The sequence below is a fragment of the Hylobates moloch genome, unplaced genomic scaffold, assembly GCF_009828535.3.
Source record: "Hylobates moloch isolate HMO894 unplaced genomic scaffold, HMol_V3 SCAFFOLD_22, whole genome shotgun sequence".
In the NCBI taxonomy this organism is placed as follows: Eukaryota; Metazoa; Chordata; class Mammalia; order Primates; family Hylobatidae; genus Hylobates; species Hylobates moloch.
In genome coordinates, this window is record NW_026652297.1 from 7,958,768 (window position 1) to 7,980,307 (window position 21,540).

The 21,540-nt window shown below is 41.2% G+C and overlaps 1 protein-coding gene across 7 annotated transcripts in view; it reads right to left on the reverse strand.

Annotated features, from left to right (window-relative positions):
* The window catches only part of PLS1 (plastin 1), a 140,880-nt gene that overhangs the window by 99,911 nt on the left and 19,429 nt on the right, over nucleotides 1-21,540 (reverse strand). Inside the window, exon 1 of one of the 7 annotated variants that reach the window (XM_058433628.1) lies at nucleotides 14,172-14,240. The exons of the other annotated variants lie outside the window; for them this stretch is intronic. The gene's annotated coding sequence lies outside the window, so the exon portion shown is untranslated. Of the gene's footprint in view, nucleotides 1-14,171; nucleotides 14,241-21,540 lie in introns of those variants that run through there. 7 annotated transcript variants of the gene reach the window in all.

Below are 21,540 nucleotides of genomic sequence, written 5' to 3' on the forward strand. Positions count from 1 at the left end.
TTCTTTATTTTATTTTTTTGAGACAGAGTCTCACTCTGTTGCCCAGGCTGGGGTACAGGGGCGCAATCTCGGCTCACTGCAACATCTGCCCCTCCCAGGTACAAGCATTCTTCTGCCTCAGCCTCTCTAGTAGCTGTGACTACAGGCACCTGCCACCGCGCCCAGCTAATTTTTGTATTTTTAGTAGAGACAGAGTTTCACCATGTTGGCCAGCTGTCTTAAACTCCTGACCTCAAGTAATCTGCCCGCCTTGGCCTCCCAAAGTGCTGCGATTACAGGCATGAGCCAGTACACAAGGCCTGTATGGTGCGGTTTTAACAGCCTATGAATATTTGAGGCGTAAGTATTTTGAATCATCACAAGTACTCAATAAATACTGGAAAATAATAAACTGAATCAAAGTTGTATCTGTAACTCAAACTGTTTGATAAAACAAGAACATTTAGAAAAGAATTTACTATTCCATGTTTAAATGCACTTTCAGGGCAGGAATCACATTTTTAAAAAAATCTCTATAAACCCATAAACATTTGCTTAGAGATTTGTTTCTAAGATTGTCATATCATTTGTGAGAATATCTTTCTGCATCTTAAAAATAGTCTACTTCTGAGGCTTGGCACGGTGGCTCACGCCTGTAACCCCAACACTTTGGGAGGCTGAGACGGGTGGATCACCTGAGGTCAGGAGTTTGAGACCAGCCTGGCCAACATGGCGAAACCCCGTCTGTACTACAAATACAAAAAAATTAGCCAGGCATGGTGGCAGGCACCTGTAATCCCAGCTACTTGGAAGGCTGAGGCAGAAGAATCACTTGAACCTGGGAGGCAGATTGCAGTGAGCCGAGATTGTGCCACTGCACTTCAGCCTGGGTGACAGAGCAAGACTCTGCCTCAAAAAAAAAAAAAAAGTCTACTTCTCAAACTTCTGAAGCATCAGGGTAGTGATGACCCCTGAGAATGACAGCAACTGGAAAGCAACCAGAGAGTTTCTGGGGAGCCAGGAGTAATTCTGGTTTCTCGAATAGGGTGCTGATTGTGGGAGTAGCCATTTGTGAAAATTCATCAAGCTATACACATAATTTTTATGTTTTTCTGCATATATACATCACATTAAAAAAAAGAAGAAAAAAGTCCACTCCCTTGCCCATTATACCTCTGAGTAATCTGACAGAATATGAATTAACATATTTAGAAAAAGATGAATTGGAAACCTCACCTCTAACAATCCCAGTTTTACTTGCTTATATGAGACATTATTAGCAATGTTCTTTTGTTTAGAATATTCTAAGGACACAATACATACACACATCTTGCAGACTTTTGGTATAAAGATAATATAATCAATTACTTAGATTTAGTACTTCAAATCACTAAGTAGTTACAAAGTACTTACTATCTCCAAGATGCTGCAGGGGCTTCTTTAATGCTGTATGCATTTACGGAGGAAAACATCATAAAGAAGAACTCAAAAACAGCCTTTGGAAATCTGGCAGATAACATGGATTCTTTTTAGCATTTTACTTCAGTTTTTGGGAAAAATGAGTAGATGCCATACTTTTAGCATCTTGGAAAATGTTTCCTAGAATAAGTAGGTGTCAAAACTTGTCATAAATATGTATCATAGATAAACTGGTAGACATAAGGGCACAACAAGCAGCTGGAAGTGCATGAACAAAGGTGCGGAAGCAGGGGAGCATATGGCAGGCAATGAGTCACAAAAAGCAAATATTCTGGCTGAATGGGTGTGCCTCTTTCATATCAGAATTTTTTTCTGAATCCCAGCTACCAGAGAAGCAGGCTCAATGTGAATTGCCTTCCTTTCCTACTCACACAGATAAATGTTGTGGCAGCTCTGCTTCACTACACAAAAGCCCTGAAACATCCTTTTCAAAACTATTTGTTTTGGAATCTGGCCCTGAAATGTTTTCTATTTAGAAAGATATCCAGTTAAGTCACATTTTCTCATGTACATCAACATGAATGCTTAGAGCCCTGCTGGTAGTGATAACCACCGCTATCTTATTTGTCAACAAAGACAGACAACACATCTGTGGCATGCAGGATAATACCCCGTCCCCCAAAGATGTCTGCATCCTAATCCCCAGAACCTGTGAATATGGTACCTTACATGGCAAAACGGATTTTGCAGATGTTCATTAAGGGTATAGGCCTTGAGATGAGGCAGATTGTCTTAGATTATTTGGGCAGGCCCAATCTAATCACGAGTCTTTAAAAGCAGGGAACCTTTCTCTGCTGGCTCAGAGAGATGAAACACAAGGAGGAGGAGGAAAGATTCAAAGTATGAGAGGGGCTTGACCGACTGTCGCTGGCTATGAAGACGAAGGAAAGGAACCATAAGCCAAGGAATGCAGGTGGCCTCTAGAAGCTGGGGATGGCCTTCCCTTTACATCCAAGAAGAAAATGGAGATCTCAGGCCTACCATCAAAAGAAACCGAATTCTGCCAGCAACCCAAATGAGCCATGAAAACGATTCTCCCCTAGAGCCTCCAGAAAGGAACACAGTCCTGCTGTGTTGACTTTAGCCTGGCGAGACCTGTGTTAAACTTCTGACCTACAGAACTGTAAGATAATAAATTTGTATTGTTTAAGTTGCTAAACTTGTGCTAGTTTGTTATGGGAGCAATAGAAAGCTAATACAGGCTCAGATAGTTTTATTCAGAATGGGATGTTCTTATCACCTTGGCCTTGGATTGTCCACGAGACAACAGCTATCATCTGGGAGATGCAGCAGAGTGGGGGGTAGGCAGAGTTTGTTTAAGGGGAGAGATCAATGTTGATTTTACAGTTCTCCTTAAATAAATTTTCCCTCCAATAACATATACATATTAGATGTTAGTCAAATATTTGGTGTAGGAGCTTAAAAAGAAAAACACTACGAAAATAAAAATACTCAAGATTCTGCCAATAATGATGATCAGGGATACCTTTGTCTTAACCCTTCCTGAGAGATTGGGTCCCAGAGATTACTGAAACAGACACGAAATGATGCCTAGCAATTAGGTGCAGTAGTTGTCTTTTCTTTTTTGAGACAGAGTCTCGCTCTGTTGCCCAGGCTGGAGTGCAGTGGCGCGATCTCGGCTCACTGCAACCTCTGCCTCCTAGGTTCAAGCAATTCTCCTGCCTCAGCTTCCTGAGTAGCTGGGATTACAGACGCATGCCACCAAGCCCGGCTAATTTTTGTATTTTTAGTAGAGATGGGGTTTCACCATATTGAATAGGCTTGTCTTAAACTCTTGACCTCAAGTGATCCACCTGCCTCAGCCTCCCAAAGTGCTAGGATTACAGGACTGAGCCACTAAGTCCCGCCAGGTGTAGTAGTTTTTCATTAGTCATAAAATCAACATGTGGATCTTATTTTGAATGCAGATTCCTGGGTCTCAACCCAAAGAGTCTCGTTCAGAAGTTTTAGCATGGGGCCTAGGAATCTGAAAGAGATCTAAAATAAGGATTTCTGAATTTTTTCCTTGAACAAATGATTAATACTGCTGAAGCACTCCCCATTTCTCCCACCAACTAACTACCTGAGACCTCTGCTATGCTGATCAAGGCCCCAAGTGCAAATCTTGTCAGGAGTTAGCCCAGGAGTTAGCCCATCTAGCAGACTAGATGATTAAGGACATAGCTTTGATATCAGCAGACTTGGATCTGAGTCTGCTCCTGTTTCTCAAGCACAGATGGGGTGCTTTTGGCAAGTCAGTTAAGTTCTTTGTGCCTCAGTTTTCTCATCTGTATAAAAGGAATGAAAGACCTACCTGCCCACAGGGTCATGACAGATTAAGCACAATTCTTGGAACATGGTAACTACTCAGTTAATATGATGATCACTACCACCATAATTCCATTTTCAGATGAAATCAGAGGCAGCTTGAATTCTTCAGCATTTTTCATTCCTGTAACAGTATCTGGAAAGACTAAACATTTAATGGAAACAAGCTTCCATTCTGGACTGCAAGGACTTGAGCGTGTTTACAAGAGGTTGGCATCCATGTCTAGTTAAGGCTATATGTACCCAAGGGGGCATAATTTTATTCCAAACCTCTAAAAAGGTTGGCTAAAGCAAAAAAAAAAAAAATCTTCCTAATCACAACATTTTGGAAATGTATCCCGTTTTTAACCTTAAAATATGAAATGCCAACTATATGGATTATTGTGACAAGCACCTGCCATCACTGGCTATTTTAGTGGCTAACTGGGCAATGGTCCATTGTGATTTGAAGACTGTTGAAACTGCAATTAAATGACCTACTCAAGGTTACAAAGCAATTTGAGTAATCTGAACTCCAGGTGAATATGAAGGACATAAATAATTGTGTCACTGGCCGTGTGTGGTGGCTCACACCTGTAATCCTAGCACCTTGGGAGGCCTGGGCTGATGGATCACCTGAGGTCAGGAGTTCAATAACAGCCTGGCCAACATGGTGCAACCCCACAACCCCATCTCTACTAAAATATAAAAATTGGCCAGGCATGATGGCGGGTGCCTGTAATCCCAGCTACTCAAGAGGCTGAGACAGGAGAATCGCTAGAACCCGGGAGACAGTGGTTGCAGTGAGCTGAGATCGTGCCACTGTACTTCAGCCTGGGTGGCCCAGTGAGACTCCATCAATAATAATAATAATAATAATAATAATAATAATAATAATTAGTGTCACTAAACAATACACACAATTCAACATGAAAATGGATACAAAAAGCAAATAGCACTGCAGTCCATACTGACATGATCACAGTCAAATGGCCTGTTGTTGGAGTCACAACTAGAAAAACAAATCGGAGACTAAAAATTTAATCAATAATATAGAAAAATAAGTGATTAATTGTAAAGGAAGAAATACAATACCTATTATTTTCTATATCATTTAGTGTTCTTTCTCTTCCTGCTAGTGTGCCTTCCTCCATCATTCTTTTTTCTCTACCTTATCCTTTATAGAAAAGGTAGAAAACACTAACAAATGAGAAAAGCGGCATCTGAAGAAAGTCTTCATGTTTGCTCTTGCGTTTTTTCTCAAACTACCATCTTCCAGACTACAGGGCAGGATTATATGTTGGGGGAAACCCTTATCTTTATGTTTCCATGAGGACCTACTGTCAAAGCAGCACCTTTGGCCTCTTTGCACTTCTTTCTCACTCTCCTCCATAAAATGGGAACTGATTTACCTCACTGGAGAGACAGTGTCTTGGGCCCACTGAACCTCATTCCCCTACTGCAATAGTTCTCAGACTTTAAATGCAATAGAATCACCAAAAGGGCTTGTTAAAACAGACTCCTGGGTCCATCCTCCAGAATCTTTGATTCAGTTTGTCTGGAATGGAAACCAAAAGTCTGCATGTCTAGTAAGCTTCAAGGTAATGCTAATGCTGCTTGTCTGGGGACCACACTTTTAAAAAACCACTGCTATATTCAATGGAGCTACAGTGGCTTTTATGGAGTGGGGTGGGGTAAAGTGCTAAATAAACATCACTGTCCTTACATGGTTTGCCCCTTCCCTCTTCAGCATCTGCTTGCCCTCAGGACACAAGCTCTCCTCTTCCTCCACATGGTAAAAGATCCAGAGGCAATTGTTCACTAGGTTTCCCTGGGATGTGGTGAGTAGATGTTAAGCTTCTGGGAAGAAGGATATTAGGAAGGCCATTTGGCCACGGGCCCAGGCTACAATCCTGGTCCAGCTCCACCAAGAATAAAGTTGACATTTCAAACTCCATTTGAGAGACCTGTATCTATTTCTCAGTTGGTTCAAAAAATAAAAGGAAGAAGAGTCTGAATTATCAGGCCCCTCAAGAGCATCCATCATGATCATGATTGCTGAATGATCGGGAATATAACTAGGAATTCCAAAGTCTGTGACCTCACTCTGGAAGCAGAGTGACCCTGCCTTGTCTCAGCCATAATGCTGAAGCCAGATGACATCATCTGTATACACTGAATAATGTTCTTGCTCCTGTGGAACATGCTTTTACCACCAAAGTAATATAAATGGAGAGAAGATATACAGTCTTCAAGAAATTCAGCCTACAGCACTTCTCTGGGTCAATCATCAACAATTGTCTAGACCATGTTGGCTGCCTCAACAGCTTCCTTCCCACTCACAACTAAGCCAAGACCTGGGGCTATTCTTCAGTGCCTTGGGCACCTCTTAACTACCCCGACTCTATCCTCCTTTTCCATCCTTGGGTCTGGAAGCTCTGTTTCTGTTCTGTGTTCTGCCCACCCTACCCAGATCCTGCAGATGGATGCTTCTCTGTCTCAATTTTCAAATGACACCCTGCCTTGAGACCCGTAGTATAGCCAGGCTTGCCTCACCATTGCCTAGCCCCACCCAGCTCTTGAAGTCCCCAACAGCATTCAACACTTCCAGCCCCTCTTTCTCCAGGAAGGAAATCTGGAGAGCGAAAGATTTTCCTTAAGCAGAATTAAAACACACCCTCCTCCACAAAACAGAAAAAGAAAGCAGCAGGTGGAGCCCAGGCCAGGTCTCACACTCTATAGCCGCCATACTCCTGGGGCACCCATCACAGGCTCTTGTAACTCCTCCTTCACCAAACTAAGAGCCTCTCCTGGCTGCCAAAGGGACAAAATGGCACCCATGGGCCAAACACTGCCTGGACACATGTCCTCTGTGGCTCATTGAGTGTTGGATTTTTTTTTTTAATTTTGGAGCAAATATATAAAAATTAGATTAGCATAAAATTCAGATTTCTGTTTTTTCATTTAAAATCAGAATGTCTGGCAATACTGCACCCACATTCCTATATGGTAACACTGGACTAAGCCAGGGTTGCTGTACCCTCTAGATAACATACGAACCTTGAAGTCTGGCACAGGCCTTGTGATTCCCTGCCATCCTCATTCTTTCATTGCCTTCTTCCACAGAGCATACCTGAATGACCACCCCCTTCTACACACCCTTCTACCCTTGGTAGTTAAGTGTAAGCTCTACTGCCTGCCACTGCTAATTTCCTGAGCTATCCCTGAGCTGAAATTATATGGTATGGTGCTATTGAGAGAAAGAACATAGGTATTCTTTTTCCTCCTCAGCTGGTGGTTGCTTCCATTTTCAGTCATGAAGCTGTAATTGTACAGCTCATGAACAAATGGCAAATCCCAAAGTGGGCTGACTCACAGAGGGTGAGGAGAGAGATGGTAAAGGGACTCAAAATAAAAAGGCAATCCTCTTTTTAACATTTCTAGTTCCTTAAAAGATCTGGACTAATGAAAGAAAAAAGTAGCCATATCCTGTATTGTTACAGGACAGAAATTCCATAATCAGAAGGTAGCAAATATAGAATTTTATGGTGCACCTAATTTTTAATTATACATAAAGCAAATAAAAGTATGTTGTTTTCAGAAAGACCCTGTCACCTGGTAGTCCTCTTCATTTAGCAATAAGCTGTACTACAGAGTAGCTTAGAGGAGAATTTTTATGTAACAGGAAATAATCACAGTGCAATAAAAGTGTACAAAGATCTTTTCTTGTCTTGAATCATCTGTTATTTCCATGTACAATGAGCTGGTTGAAGATACTACTATGCCATCCTATGACCTCAGTGTTACAGCAAGAGACACACCCCAGGGTGGCACAAGTGTGGGTATCTTTTGAATTCTTGGTCTTTGCCCACAAGATTAGATTAGTGAGTCAGCATCAAGGTAAATAATATTTTCTTTTCAAAATACTTCCTTCTCCTTCATACCTCTTTCCTTCTAAGACCAGAACTTAGCTTTTTTCTTTTCTTTTTTTAAGTTGAAAACTTTTCTTTTTCTTTTGAGACAGAAGCCAGGCTGGAGTACAATGGCATGATCTCAGTTCACTGCAACCTCTGCCTCCCAGGTTCAAGTTTTCCTGCCTCAGCCTCCCGAATAGCTGGGGTTACAGGCTTGAACCACCACAGCTGGCTAATCTTTGTATTTTTTTGGTAGAGACGGGGTTCCACCACATTGGCCAGGCTGGTCTTGAACTCCTGGCCTCAAGTGATCTGCCCTCCTTGGCATCCCAAAGTGCTGGGATTACAGGCGTGAACCACGGCGCCCAGCCCAAAGACCAGAACTTAAATGGGAAAATAAACTGTATCTGATCCTACTTCTCTTTTTTCTCAGACTTCCCAGGATGAGAATAGATTCTCTAGTCCTTCTCTCCTGGTTCAACATAAAACAGACTGAAAATTGGCCGGGCATGGTGACTCATGCCTGTAATCCCAGCACTTTGGGAGGCCGAGGTGGGCAGATCACCTGAGGTCAGGAGTTCGAGACCAGCCTGGCCAACATGGGTGAAACCCCGTCTCTACTAAAAATACAAAAATTAGTTAGGTATGGTGGTGCATGCCTGTAATCCCGGCTACTCAGGAGGCTGAGGCAGGAGAATCGCTTGAACCCAGGAGGCAGAGGTTGCAGTGAGCCAAGATCGTGCCACCACACTCCAGCCTGAGTGACAGACTGAGACTCTGTCTCAAAAAGAAATAAAAATTAAATATAAAACAGGCTCAAAATTAAATAAGGGATTTTTTTTTCTTTTTTTGAGACAGGGTCTTGCTGTACTGACCAGGCTAGACTCCAGCTCCTGGGCTCCAACTGATCCTCCCACCTCAGCCTCTTGAGTAGCTAGGATTACAGGTGCACAACACCACAACTGGCTGGTGAAGGGAAATTTTAAATAGTCCACTAGGAATCTTTCAGTTATGTTTACTTGAGATCTAACCTTTTCTACTGATCCAACTAAAGCAATAATGAAGGTAGGACTAAGGCTATATCTATACAGTGGAATGAGCCACCGGGATGATGAACAATGATCCCTTTGGAATATGATTTGCAGGTCACAAAGCACTTTCACATCCCTTATCACATACAACAGAGCATTCTCTAAACCTTATATACAAATACAACGTATCTGTATTATGATTTTGGCACTGGACACGATACATCATTACACTGTAAATCCAGCCCTGCCCCGATTATCAGTGTTAATTAAGTTCAGAAAAGGGAAAGATCCCAGCATGCTGTTTATCCTGAGTTAGAGTTGGAGTTGATTATCTTTTCTCATGGACAGCAACAAGTTAAAGTTAAATCAGTGAGAACTATTAAAGCACTTATTTGCTAAATTCCTCTTTCAATGATGTACTTGTTTCTTAGGAAAAATAATTTTTTAATCTTTACTTCTATTTTCTTACATCGTAATAAAAAAATGGCCTAATGACTTTTGCACATATATTTCAGTACCTAGAGAGGCATAATATGTCATTGAGAGCGCTGGCTTTAGAGTTAGAATTCTTGAGAATGTCTGCTTCTTACTAACTACATCACCTTAAACAAGTCATTTAACCTGAGTCTTGGTTTCATAGCTAAAAAGTTAAGAAGATAATAATACCAACTTCATACAGTTTCAGGGAGACTTAATTAAAACAAATAGCAAAAGGCTTAGAAAAAGGCCTAAAATATGTAATAGTAAATGCCCAATAGGTATTAGGTATTATTTTCAATATTGGTGATTCACGATTATCATAAAATCAATGGTCCTCAAAAGCAATATGTGTGTGCACTTATGTATATAGTATGTACATATACTATATACTACCATATAATACTATATAATAGTATATAATATATACTATTAATACTACATACATACTATATGTAATACTATATACATACTATTTTTTAAAAATTTTGGGGAGACAAGGTCTTGCTCTGTTGCCAAGGTTGCAGTACAGTGGTACAATCATGGCTAACTGCAGCCTCAAACTCCTGGGCTCAAGTGGCCTTCCTGCCTCAGCCTCCCGAGTAGCTAAGACTACAGGCACATGCCACAATATCTGGCTAATTTTTAAATTTTTTGTAGAGACAAGATCTCACTATGTTGCCCAGGCTGGTCTTGAATTCTTGGCCCCAGATGATCCTCTACCTCGGCCTCTCAAAGTGTTGGGATTACAGACATGAGCCACCATGCTTGACCAATTTAAGTAATTATTAAGGCAGTTCAGTATGTATTTGTGAGAATAAAATAACACAGAGCTCATTCTAGACCAGGGAGTTGACAAACTCAGCCTGAAGGCCAAATCTGGTCCACTGCCTGCTTGCATACAACCTGTGAACTAAAAACAGTTTTTACATTCTTAAACAGCTAAGAGAAAAATCAAAAGAATAATGATTTGTGACAAGGGAAAATTACAAGAAATTAACATTTCAATGGCCACAAATAAAGTTTATTGGAAGACAGTTATACTTATTCACGAACATATTGTCTATAGCAGGCTTCATGCTACAAGGGCAGAGTTAGGTAGCAGAGACAGAGACCATATGAAACACAAAGCCTAAAATATTTATTACTTGGCCCCTTATAGAAAAAGTTTGCCAACTTCTGGTCTAGACTGTTAGCTCTACAATGGTAGAGACAGATGAGGCCTAGCTCAGTGCCTGGGCCCAAAATTGTGTTCAGGTTTTTGATGAATGAATGTGGAATCAACATGAAAAGCCTGAGATGGGGCTCCTCATATGTGGTAAAGATAGTTGTGCTCAAACAACCAAGAGTCTTTTTGAAAACTGAGTAAGAGAGGACTGCCCCAGTCTGTGTGGCCTAGCGAGAGTCTTTGTCATCCTATCATTCTAATGGTGGAATTTGAGGCCACACTGAAGAGAGTAGGGAAAGGGGACATCAAAAGGACAAACTAACAAGAGAATTCTGCGTTCATCAAATATATCCATTTTAAGACAATATTAGAATCACAAAAACACAGGATAATTCATTTGGGAAAAAATTATATTAAAAAAATCCTATGGGCTTAGTTCACCTTAAGCTTATTTTTAGATATGGCTGCTTAAAAGGTTTACAAAGTCTTAAGCTGCTATATTTAAGTATGATCCGAATCACAGTAAATGTTAGATCTTACTGTACTCTGTGCTAGTTAGACAATATCCAGAGTGTCACATTCAACCTACAGAGCATTATTTTTAAGGTAATTTAGTGACAATCTGGTTTCTAGAGGGGAGCTATCTGCACGGTGATGGGTCTAATCTAGGCACCATTCAAACAAGGCAAATTGAAGGAACTGGAGAATATTTACCATAGAGATGAAACTGCAGTGCCCAATCTAAATTAACGTAATTCATATAAAACACTTAGAGTACCTGGCAGATAGGACATACTTAATGAATACAAGCTTTGTGGGAGGCCGAGGTAGATGGATCAACTGAGGTCAGGAATTTGAGATCAGTTTGGCCAACAGGGTGAAACCCCAGCTATACTAAAAATACAAAAATTAGCTGGGTATTGTGGCCTGTGCCTGTAATCCCAGCTACTTGGGAGTCTGAGGCAGGAGAATCGCTTGAACCAGGGAGGTGGAGATTGCAATGACACAAGATGGCACCACTGTACTCCAGCCTGGGCAAAAGAGCAAGACTCCATCTCAAAATAAATACGTACATACATACAAGCTTTGATCATCAGCACCATCAGCTGAAGTATTATAATGTAAAAGAAGCTAACTTCATTGTTATACCCTTAGAAGGTATAACCATATCCACAAATGGAAATCAGGTTGCTAAATCAGCCATACATAAATTATTGCAAATGTTAATAGTTTACGGCAAAATTCACTTATAATTTTTTATCAAGTAATTATCACTAAATATTCAGTCCACTTTTCTATCTCTACTGAAGAGACTTTGGCAAACGATTTAACTACTTCTGTTGCTCTAAAACCAGGGATGCAGAAGGCATTTATTGTTCACTGAATACCCATGTGCTCCCTCTCACTTCTAGGCCCTTGCTATTAAGCAGGGTGATGAGCTTAGTTCTAGCCAATAGGCTGTGAGTCAAAGTGATTTTTGTCACTCTAGGCCAAAGCATTTCAGAGCTGGTACGTGACCATCCAGTTCCCCTTCCTCTGGTGGGACCACTTGAAAGCCCCATGTTAAGAAAGCAAAGTTACAAAAATCACAGCAGCCTGGATTTCTGAGTCATTGCATATAGGTGAGCTGCCCTGGAGAACAGCCAATAAACACTGACATTTACATGAGCACGACAGTAATGAAGATGTCATGGTTAATTTGTTACTGCAGCACAGACTACTCTATCTTGACTAATACATAAAATCTGATATTTTGGTAGTATAGAAAGAAACTTTGTATTAATCTGTGATCAATCATCTTGGGCAGTTTACAAAAATTAGCTGAATAAGCAGAGAAATTTTCCAAATCTTCCTCAGACAACTATCTATGCAACTTTATTATTTCATTTCAAGTGCATTCACACATTATTACCACATCTACTCCAATTTAAAGATAAATATTTAAAATCAAATCCTCTCTGACACTCACTTATTGAAAAAACTTGAGAGGTAACTAAGACATACATTGAGCAATGTAACTGCTGGCAAACATACTCAGCTAATGTTGTTCTCCCACATAGCTCGTTGCCCGCTTTATGATCCTTGGGCTTCATTTGCAGAAGACATGTGGCATGAATTAGTGCCCCAGACAAAGCTAGCTTAGTTTCCCTTTGTTAGCAGTCAACAGGTATGCTGTTAATCGGACCAACCAATTTCAGTGGGGCCTTAAACACAGAGAGATGCTATCTCCTTTGGCTGCCAGTAAAAATATCCAGTAAGGTAAGGACTCAAGCCTGTGTCCTTTGATACATTCATGATTTAAAACCACTGGAAACTCTGGAGTCTGGTAGGCAGCAGAATATAGGCTTCCACAGCCCTGAGTTCAAATCTCAGCTCTTCTACTGACAAGCTCTGTGAGTCTCAGTCCAAATGACACAGCCTCTTTGAGCCTCAGTTCCTACTCCCTTCACAAAGCATTTTGAGAATTACTGGGATTGATGTAAGTGGAAGTACTCAATATACAATGGATGCTCACTGCCATAGTGCTATGGAATTCTGAAAGTTAATCTGAATTTCTATTAACTTCATGTCTTATTACAAGCAAAACAATATTCTCTTAAAGCAATGAAAAATGTATCTTTGGCTTTACCTTTAGGTTAGATGCTGTCTCATAATAGTCATGAAGATAAACTCCACTGCCTAATTTGATCATCTTCCAATGTGATCAAGCTCTTGTTAGGAAAACATATCTTGAGTTTTCTCAATGTCTGCTCATCTTCCAGAGGCAACTGAATTTTTTAAATTCCTAAGAGTTTCCCAGCCAGGCACAGTGGGTGGCTCATGCCTATAATCCCAGCAGTTTGGGAGGCCACAGTGGGAGAACTGCCTGAGCCCAGGAGTTTGAGACCAGCATGGGCAACATGGCAGACCCTGTCTCTAAAAATAAATAAAATAGGATAAATTTTTAAAATAAAAATAAATTAATTTCCCATCAACCACATTCTGCTGATTTCCAATTCTGATCAAGTTGCCCTGAATACTAAAAATCAATGTCACCACAGGCTAATGATTAAAAAAAAAATTCAGACAAATTCCAACATAGAGGCATTCTACAATGTACCTGATTGCTATTCCTCAAAACTCTCCAGATAATCAAAAAACAAAGAAAGTCTGAGAAACTGTCACAGCCAAGGGGAGCCTAAGGAGACATAGTAACTAAATGTCATGTGGTATCCTGGATGGGATCCTGGAACAGAAAAGGGATTTTGGCTAAAAACAAAGGAAATATGAATAACCTAAGGACTTTAGTTAATAATAATATAACAAGATCAGTTCATTAATTATAACAAACATGTCATACTAATTAATGTAAGATGTTAATAATACGGCCCGGAGCGGTGCACGCCTGTAATCCCAGCACTCTGGGAGGCCAAGGAGGGTGGATCATGAGGTCCAGAGATCGAGACCATCCTAGCCAACATGGTGAAACCCATCTCTACTAAAAATACAAAAATCAGCTGGGCGTGGTGGCACATGCCTGTAGTACCAGCCACTCAGGAGGCTGAGGCAGGAGAATCGCTTGAACCCAGGAGGCAGAGGTTGCAGTGAGCCGAGATGGTATCACCGCACTCCAGCCTGGTGACAAAGCAAGACTCTGTCTCAAAAAAAAAAAAAAAAAAAAAAAAAAAAAGATGTTAATAATAGGGTAACAGTATGTCAGTGTGGGAGTATATGGGAGCACTGTTCCATCTGCTTCATTTCTTTGTAAATCTGAAACAGTTCTAAAAGATAAAGTCTATTAGTTTTTTTTTTAAGTCATTACAATGGGATACTTACTTCACATGTATTAAAATGGCCACAATTTAAAAGACAGATAATAAAGTGCTGGTGAGGATGTGGAGAAACAGGAACTTCCATTCATTGCTGGTAGGAATGTAAAATGGTGCAGCTGCTCCAGAAAACGGTTTGGCAGTTCCTCGAAATGCGAAGTGATATGACCCAGCAATTCCACTTCTAGGTATATGCCCAGGAGAAATGAAAATAAATGCCCCTAATAAACCAGTTCAATAAAGTTCACAGCAACAATATTCATAATAGCCCAAAAGAAGAAACAACCCCAATGTCTATGAACTGAAGGATGAATACATAAAATGTGGTATGTCCACACAATGGCATATTATGCACAGCCATGAAAAGAAGTCTTGATATGTGCTACAACATGAATGAACCTTGACATCACTGTGCTAAGTGAAATAAGCCAGACGCAGAAGGCTACATATTATATGATTCCATTTATTTGAAATTTCAAGAATAGGCAAATCTATAGACAGAAAGTAGATTTGGCACTGCCTAGGGTAGGGGCAGCTGGGGAGGAGGTAGTAGAAAATGAGGAAAGTGCTAACGAATACAGGGTAGTGAAAATATTGTAAAACTGACTATACAGTTTAAATTGCGGAACTGTATGGTATTAAGGAAAGTCTGAGAAACTGTCACAGCCAAGAGTAATAAAACTTATTTTAAAAACAATGTCATGTGTGCCAAGAATACTGATGAAACATCATTTAATCCTATTCAAAGTGAAGATTTTGACAACGTGTGGTTGATATGAAACCTTTAATTTCTCTGAGAAGTCCTGATGCTTGCTTTAGTAATACCTTAATGCCTCAAGACATAACATACTCAAAAAAAACTGGCATAAAGAAGTTCTAAATGAATCTTGGTATCCTGTCTAGATTAAATGAGCAACGTGCACATCACAAGGTCTTCCTTAAGTGTGCCTGAGATGTGAAACAGCATGCAGAATATTCCCACTAATATTTAATAATACATTAACATGCAAAAATGGGTATCATTGTGTACCCTTTTGTACAATGCTTCAGGATTCAGTCATTTCCTCTGAATTACTAGAAAATTACAATGGTGGCTGGGCGCGGTGGCTCACGCCTGTAATCCCAGCACTTTAGGAGGCCGAGGCGGGCGGATCACGAGGTCAGGAGATCGAGAACATCCTGGCTAACACAGTGAAACCCCGTCTCTACTAAAAATACAAAAAATTAGCCGGGCGTGGTGGTGGGCGCCTGTAGTCCCAGCTACTCAGGAGGCTGAGGCAGGAGAATGGGGTGAACCCCGGGGGCGGAGCCTGCAGTGAGCCGAGATCGCGCCACTGCACTCCAGCCTGGGTGACAGCAAGACTCCGTCTCAAAAAAAAGGAAAATTACAATGTTTTGGGTTCTCCCATTATTTATTGTCCTAGTGGTATGAGAAATGCTTATAGCAACCTTGCAGAAATACTTCAATTAAGGCTTAGTCTCCCACAGAACAATATATATCACATAGGGAGAATATAACTTTGTAAAATATTTAGAAAGTTTAATCTTTTATCCTACACATTCCAGATGTACATAGCAGGAAGTATATATAAGTTTTAAAACAAAACTACTTTGTTCAAGATGAAAGAGATGGATATTTTCCCATGTTAATCAACTCTTATTTCAAGAACTCATTTTACCATTAACATGCTCCATAGTTGAGGGTTAGCCATAAAATACATTTAGACTTTTATAAAAATTGCATATAAATTTCATAGAGGAATTATTTTATCTAGTCAGTAACAGAAGAAAATATGAACTGACTGGAAGAGCACTAGATTTGGAGCTAGACTGAAGTCCCATGAGGTCAGGAGTTTGAGATCAGCCTGGCCAACATGGAGAAACCATGTCTCTACTAGAAATACAAAAATTAGCTGGGCATGGTGGCGTATGCCTGTAACCCCAGCTACTGGAGAGGATGAAGCAGGAGAATCACTTGAACCCGGGAGGCGAAAGGTTGCAGTGAGCCAAGATTGTGCCCCTGAGCAACAGAGCAAGACTCTGTCTCAAAAAAATAAATAAACCCTGACATTTTTTCAAATGTTGAAATTACAAGACACAGTTATGAGTTTAATTTCTGCCAGTTTCAAATCAGGCAACCTCTAGCAGGCAAATCATTCTCTAAGTCTTGGCCACTTATCAGTGAAAGAAAGCAAAATCAGAAAGCTTTTTTAAACATCAATAAATGCCTTACCTCTTTATCTTGTAGTTGACTAGTTACTTTCACGTTCACTATCTTGTTTAATTATCAAACCTACAGCTGAAGAGAAGGCCTTCCTTCTCATGGGGTCAGAAACAGAATCACAGACTTTGACTTCTCATCCATGGTTCTGATCATAGGCCAACTGGTTTCAGGTATCTAAACTTTAAATTGCCCTAAGACTCATTTTAATTGACCACTAAACATTCAGAGATTTTCAGATTACCTTTTTCCACTGATAATAATCTTGAATTTTTCTTTTTTTTTGAGACAGAGTCTTGCTCTGCTGCCCAGGCTGGAGGTGCAGTGGCGCGATCTCGGCTCACTGCAAGCTCTGCCTCTCGGGTTCACGCCATTCTCCTGCCTCAGTCTCCTGAGTAGCTGGGACTACAGGCACCCGCCACCACGTCGGCTAATTATTTGTATTTTTAGTAGACACGGGGTTTCACCATGTTAGCCAGGATGTTCTCGATCTCCTGACCTCGTGATCCACCCGCCTCGGCCTCCTAAAGTGCTGGGATTACAGGCGTGAGCCACTGCGCCCAGCCAATAATCTTGAATTTAATTTGGCTGTTTGAGGATAAGAAAGGGATCAAGCAAATTGCTATTATTGTTGGTTTTCCAAAATTAACTCACTTCCACGACAACTTCTGACAAAAAACATCATTGGGTTTTTGTGAGCTGTGTTTCACAGCTGGCACCTCACTGACCTGATTAACACTTAAAATTCCAATAACTAGGTCACTCTTAGAAACATTTCCTTGACCAAAAGGATGTCTCAATGATCTTAAACCTGGGGAGAGGGGAAGGAAAAGGGAGACCTCCAGGAAAGAATTCAGAGTGCTCTCCAGGAAAAGACAGCAGGAGTCTTTGAGAGGTTTTGGTTTATTCACAAAGGTTATAAATACTAACTTGATATCAACCTAGAGATTCTACATGTCTAAACCTTTCCCTCTTTTATTCATTCCAAGCAGCCCTTGGTCCAAGGTGTAATTAACAAGACCAATCCTTCCACACACATTTACCAGTGTCTTAAACTCAAATCCAAATTCTATTTTGGCAGTACTGCTAAAATCTCTTATTTCTTAGTTCTCAAAAAAATTGAAGGAGCTTTTGTCATTTTTTAAATAAAAACATCTTCTTTCTTGAAACTGGATCTATAAACAATTTAATGTATTGTGTTCCTCAATAATAGAGTAAATCTGATTTCTGCTAATATTTTGGGTCAATGACACCCCAAAACCTTTTGCTTTTTATCACGAAGAAGCCCCTCAGACACCTTCTACCTTACTAATGTCTCCATCCAATTTACTATCAAGAAAAGACAGTTTCTCTTTTTTTGTGTGTGTGTGTGGTCAGCTTGGATCTTTTGAAGGAGGCATGTCTGTGTGCAGTGAGTTATCACCCAGATATTCTTGTAGGTTTTTTTTTTTTTTTTTGAGGCAGGGTTTCACTTTGTCACCCAGGCTAAAGTGCAGTGGCACAATCTCAGGTCACTGCAGCCTCAACCTCCTGGGCTCAAAATGATCCTCCCACCTCAGCCTAAGTAACTGGGACTACAGGCACATGCCACCATGCCCAGATAATTTTTTTGTAGAGATGACGTTTTGCCATGCTTCCCAGGCTGGAGTTGAACTCTTGAGCTCAAGCGATCCACCTGCCTCAGCCTCCCAAAGTGCTGGGATTACAGGCATGAGCCACCATGCCCAGCCAGTCTCGTAGTTTTATAGCTGTGAATTGCTCACAAAAGTCAACCATAAAATTTAGTTTATCGTAAAGTCTTAAGTCCCTTCACCACTGGACTTTATGAACAAAGCTATGTCTAACTCTGCTAGGAAATATTTTCTGATGAAACAAGTGTTTTAAGTAAGAAAAAAACTCTCCCAATCATCTAACTCCTCACACTTTCTGTGCCCACAATATTACTATATTAAAAAGCAATGTGCCTTTACAGAAGCCATGCTACATATGTCTCACCAAAAACGGCACATAGGCACTTTCAGACACAGTGCTGAAAAGAAATCAGATGATCAAAGTTGAACAGCCTCACTTCTTATGTGACCTTACACATCAGCAAAGTTTCCAGCAATCAAAATTGTTTAACCATTTTACAACCAATAAACCCGTATGCAGCACAAATGTCTCTTTCTCTTTCTCCCCGACGTTCATCATCAGCCAGAGTAAAATGTTAATTCGGAACTGGATGAAGTGACAAGCTTTTGAATGTTGAGAGAAGTAATGAGGGCCAGAGGTGGACTCAGCCTCAACACTTTGGGAGGCCGAGGCGGGCGAGTCACTTGAGGTCAGGAGTTGGCGACCAGCCTGGCCAACATGGTGAAACCCCGACTCTACTAAAAATACAAAAATTAGCCCAGTGAAGCCAGAAGCTGCTGGCCCTGCCTTTCATATCCAGAGAAGAGGCCCTGGGAACACAGAACCACTCAGGGGAAGGTAAAGCAGAACCAGGAAATGGAAAGAGAGCTCAGGCAGCAAGGGAGGGAAGCACGCTCTCAGCTGGGTTCCATTTTGAGACTCCCAGGAGAGTAAGTTCTCCATGTAATTAGGTTCATCAAGAGGAGGGAGAGAAGCACATTTTCTCATAGGTCAAAGCTGGGGCCTACGGGGTGGTGGGGGGGCCTTTAAATTATTTGTCTTTGACCTGGGGCCTTTCCTGAGGTATCTATACCCACCTCCAATTAGTCCACAGGGACTTCACAACTCCCCGATCTTAAAAATTGGGAGAGAATGTGTTCACACCTGGATTCTTCCCAGGGGTTTATGGCCATAGTTCAAAGGCCTGAGATTAGATTCATGATCCATAGATATTCCAGGAGCTTCCAGCAGTGGATCCTGACACCCAGGGAAAGAAATCCTTATACCTGGTCACTCCAGAGTTCTTAGGCTCCTACACAAGGTGAGCTTCCCAGTTTCCCATTGCCAACTCCACAGACACCCCCTGGATGACCACCAACTCACTCCCCAACCACAGCTCCACCCCAAAAGAGGGTGGGAGCAGATCAGACGTGGCTTTAATGGTGTACCCAGAGAAAAAGCTGCTGTCCCTTTCTCAAGGAATGCTTCAAGAGAAAAGGAGATAAAGACTAAGTGGAATAAAAAAAAAAAAAAACGGAATGATTTATCACTGTTGTTTTGGTTTAAATGTGGCTCAGAATGTTGGCGGTTCCACCAGCTGAAACCTGTGGCTATTCTAAGCATCTGTTAGAGTTACCTCAGAAACAGCTTTGCATTTTTGTTAAGATATTTGATTAAGTTATTTGAGCGCTCAGTGTATAAAGTCAGATAGGCCTGGGGTCAAATCTCAGCTCAGCCACTTGTAAACTGTGTGACCTCAGATAAATGCTTTTATCTATCTCTCTAAGCCTCAATTTTCTCATCTAGAAAATGAGGGTAGGCCAGGTGCAGTGGTTCATGCCTGTAATCTCAGGGCTTTGGGAAGCTGAGGTGGGAGGATTGCTTGAGGCTAAAAGTTTGAGATCAGCCTAGACAACACGGCAAGACCTCATCACTACAAAAAAAAATTTTTTTAATAAGCCGGGCACGGTGGTCCACACCTGGGAGGCTGAGGCGGGAGGACTGCTTGAGCCCAGGAGTTCAAGGTTACGGTGAGTTATGATCGTGCCATTCCACTCCAGATTGGGTGACAGACTTAAACCTTGTTTTTAAAAAATAAAAATTAAAAATAAATGAGTAAGTTTTGCACCTATCTCACAGGATGGCTTATAAAGATGAAATGATATATTACCTGTAAAGTATTTAGTATAGTGCCTGGTTCATGGAAGATATTCTGTAATACTAGTTACTAATATTACTATTATTATTTTAAGAAAGATATTTGCCATTTTACAAAGGGCCATGGTAAATGCTAGGATTTAATATTTGGACATTTCAGTGTATGAGACATTAACTTCAACATACTACCTGATTTTGCATCTGCCTGATCAATTTTCACTAACGTCATCAAGAAAAACACATATATATACATATATATATATATATATAATATATAAAAGCAGGCCAACCCTTCCCTTCTCCCCTGCTAGCCATTTCTCAAGCTCATTTGTTCTGTCTCTCCTCTCAACTGCTCTCTCTCTCCTTGACATTTTTAATGGACCATCGTTGCCTGTGGAAATATGAAGATGGTGGTCAACCGCAGCGTGCAAGTCAATGGCAAGGATATGGCATCCAACAGCTCCCTCATTGCTGTGTGCAGCTCAATGGAAAGGCTGTGTTTTGATTTGCAAAATGGCTATGATTTGCTAAATGCAACATCTGTTGCAAGTAAACAAATATTCCAAACCACCTCTTGAACTGGAATTTTGGATTCAGCAGCACTGCTGTCTTGTTTTTCCAGGTGGAATCTGATCACAGTTGTCTCTCTCTCAGCCTTACCTCATCCCCATGTTCTTGGGTCATAAACACCACCCTTTGGTGCCACCCTCCTGGCCTACCCTCACTGCACCTGGCCTACCCTCTCCAAAGCCATTGCTCACCACCTCCTGGTAGTGTAGAATGTCTCTAGGAAATAGACTCTCAGTCCCAAGGACTTTGGGCCAACCCATTTGTGTCTGCCTCTGACAAGCTAAGCTACCGTGACCTTTCCAGACTTCAACTCCCCAGCATGAAGATTCCTAGGACCCCAGCCTCACTCCCTCCTCACTGTGTACACTCAACCTTGAACTGGCCAGCAGCCTTGTGTTTCACCTCTTCCAATGACACACACATTCTCTCATCGACCACCAAATTTCCCCTTTAGATTGGATTCTGAGGGCTTTCAGTCCACAGAACATCTTGAACTGGAGTGTCTTGCTACCCACTCAAATTAATCTTGGGAGGCTGAGCATGGTGGCTCAGGCCTGTAATCCTAGCACATTGGGAGGCTGAGGCAGGCCAATGGATTCAAGACCAGCCTGGGCAACATAGTGAGACCCCATCTCTAAACACAAAAAAATACAAAATTAGCCAGGCGTGGTGGCACGTGCCTGTGGTCACAGCTACTTGGAAGGCTGAGGTGGGAAGGATCACTTGAGCCCAGGGAGGTCAAGGCTGCAGCGAGCAGTGATCGTGCCACTGAACTCCAGCCTGGGCGACAGAGTGGGACCCTGTCTCAAAAAATAAA